Below are 2,684 nucleotides of genomic sequence, written 5' to 3'. Positions count from 1 at the left end.
ATAAAAAATATTAGTGATCAAAGTAGATTTCTCACAATATATTATCATAAACTTTTGGATTTCATTTAAGAATCACCAAGAAGGCTCGAAGCCCTCTCTAACTATCTATAATAACACTTGTCAGCCCATGCATTCTCAAACATTCAATAACTTATCAAAACATGTCAAGGGCCATAGATAGAATACATCCTATAACCAACATATAACTAAAAAATAACCAAAATCTAAACCATGGCAAATCAACCATGATATCAACATGATAACTAGTACAAGTGCTCATGATCACAATAGTAAAATAACTCTTATTAACATATGCAAATGCCAACCAAGTCAAAACTTCCTCATACCACCCAAACATAGATTGGGTTTAACCCCACGACATATTCCAAGCATGAATGTGGGATCACATGGTTTAAATGAATAATAACCAAACCAAGCTTCCAGAAGCCAAACCGCCTCAACCCTCAACCATCATGATTCCACCTAAACAGTCCACAAATCGCTAACATCAATCATATCAGTCTCTACCCAAGTTGTCCAGGGATCTAAGAACTAGAAACTCAACCCAAACCTTCTAGGGCTACATATAATGTGTTCAAACCATGACTGTGGGAACTATTATCTCAACCTATCAAGGGCTCTAGAGCATTTTTCCCAATCTACAACTCTAGGAACCAATAAATAAACCCAAATTGTTCCAATTCTTCTAGAGAATTTATTCCAAACCACAGCCATAAGGAACTCGAGCACCAACCAGAAAAAAAAATAAAAAAAGGGAAACCCACAACATCATGGCTATTCAAGAAATGGAAAGGCAACGTTGAAACCACTCTCAATCTAGGAAACTATATATGTCAATAACAACACATAACCAAGGAATCACATACATATACCATGTAACAAAAACTCAATAAGGAAATCACACATGCAACATGTTACCTACCAATTATCCTTGTTGTAGTTCTTGATCGAATTGCTCCCTTGCACTCCCTTGTTTTCCTTTGTTTCCTTTTTCCAATCCAAGTGAATGCTAGAGTGCTCCAAGCATGCTCCAAGAATGCTCTAACTATGCAATAGTATGAGAGAATGAGAGTGCGAGAGAAATGAACTAGAGATCATTCCCAAAACCATCAAAACGTTGTCAAAAAGATAAAAACTATTTCTCTAAAGCCTTTTTATCATTGAGGCCTCTATTTTCTTCATTTTCTCTCAATTTCCTCTAATTTCTCTTGCATGTAAATTTGTGTCTCTTCACCTTCCTTTTCTCTTATTTTCATTTATTTCATAATTTAATGCCATGTATTGTCTCTTTTGATTTGACAATGCCTTTTCTTATTTGCATAGCCATTATTAGTCCACAAATGATGCCCACTAGAATGTGTTTCCCAACATTCATCTTGGAATACGTGTCCCATGACCTCAGTCTTATTTTATTTACATGGAAAATCAAAACAGGGGATGTTACAACCCCCCCCCCTCCCTTGGGGGAACTCAATCCTCATTGTTCAATGACACTTACAACTATCCAAACATGTTTCCTATGGAACTTTATAACACAACTTGATGCAACATGTACATCACATGAAACTGTTAAAACCATGAATACCATATTTCTTATTGTTTCTTTATAACATAGTTCATGGTAGTATATATATTACACATATGGATATACAAACATAAACCAAAACACATATACCAAATACATATCCTCAACCAACAAATAAGGAAGGATATAAAGCCCACATTTGATCATCCTTCTTCGATGTATCTTCATCTAGCCCAAAGTTCTTCCACTACAATTTAACTTTCTTAATTGCTCTATTCTAGAGCATGAGTTGTTTCCATAGCAATATGAATTGTCCTTATGGATGGAATTCTCCCTCTAGTTAAACCTACAATATAAACCAATCAATCACATGATCAACATCCTGCACATATCTCTTAAGCAATGAAACATCACAAACATTTAATATTGGTAGCAGCTTAAGTATGTACGCCACTGGTCCAATCCTCTCAACGATCTTAAAAGGCATACAATACCAAGTTGCTAACTTAGCACATGACCCAATCCTCAAGGAGCTCCTCTTGGGCCTAATGCGCAATTACACATGCTCCAAAACTTGAAACTCCTTGAATGCTCTATATTTATCTGCATAAATTTTCTTCTTATCGATTTTTTCCTTTAGATTCCTCTTAATAACCTGCATCTCCTGCTCAATCTCATCCAACATATCTGGCCCAACCAATACCATGTTCACTGGATCACTTCAATTAATAGGATTACTACAAATCCACCGATAAAGAGACTCAAATGGACTTATCCTCAAATATTCATGATACCCATTGTTATATGTAAACTCCACTACTGGAAGATACTCCTCCCACTTCTGTGGTTGATGCATGAGTTACATCCTCAACATATCCTCAAGAATCTTGCTAACCCTCTCTGTATGTCCATATTCCAATGGATAATAAGTTGTACTAAAAGCTAACTTTTTCCCCAATCCTATAAGAAACTCCTTCCAAAACATGGAAGTGAACTTCACATATTTATTTTATATAATATTATTTGGAACACCATGCAATCTCACCATCTTCATGATGAAGATCTGAGCTACCTCACTAGCTAAAATAGTAGATTTCACCACAATGAAGTGAGCTACCATAGTTAACCTTTCAACCCC

The sequence above is a fragment of the Pinus tabuliformis genome, chromosome 3_2, assembly GCF_031772625.1.
Source record: "Pinus tabuliformis cultivar Carrire ecotype Pingquan chromosome 3_2, CPIR1, whole genome shotgun sequence".
Classification (NCBI taxonomy): domain Eukaryota; kingdom Viridiplantae; phylum Streptophyta; class Pinopsida; order Pinales; family Pinaceae; genus Pinus; species Pinus tabuliformis.
This window is presented reverse-complemented; position numbering follows the sequence as displayed.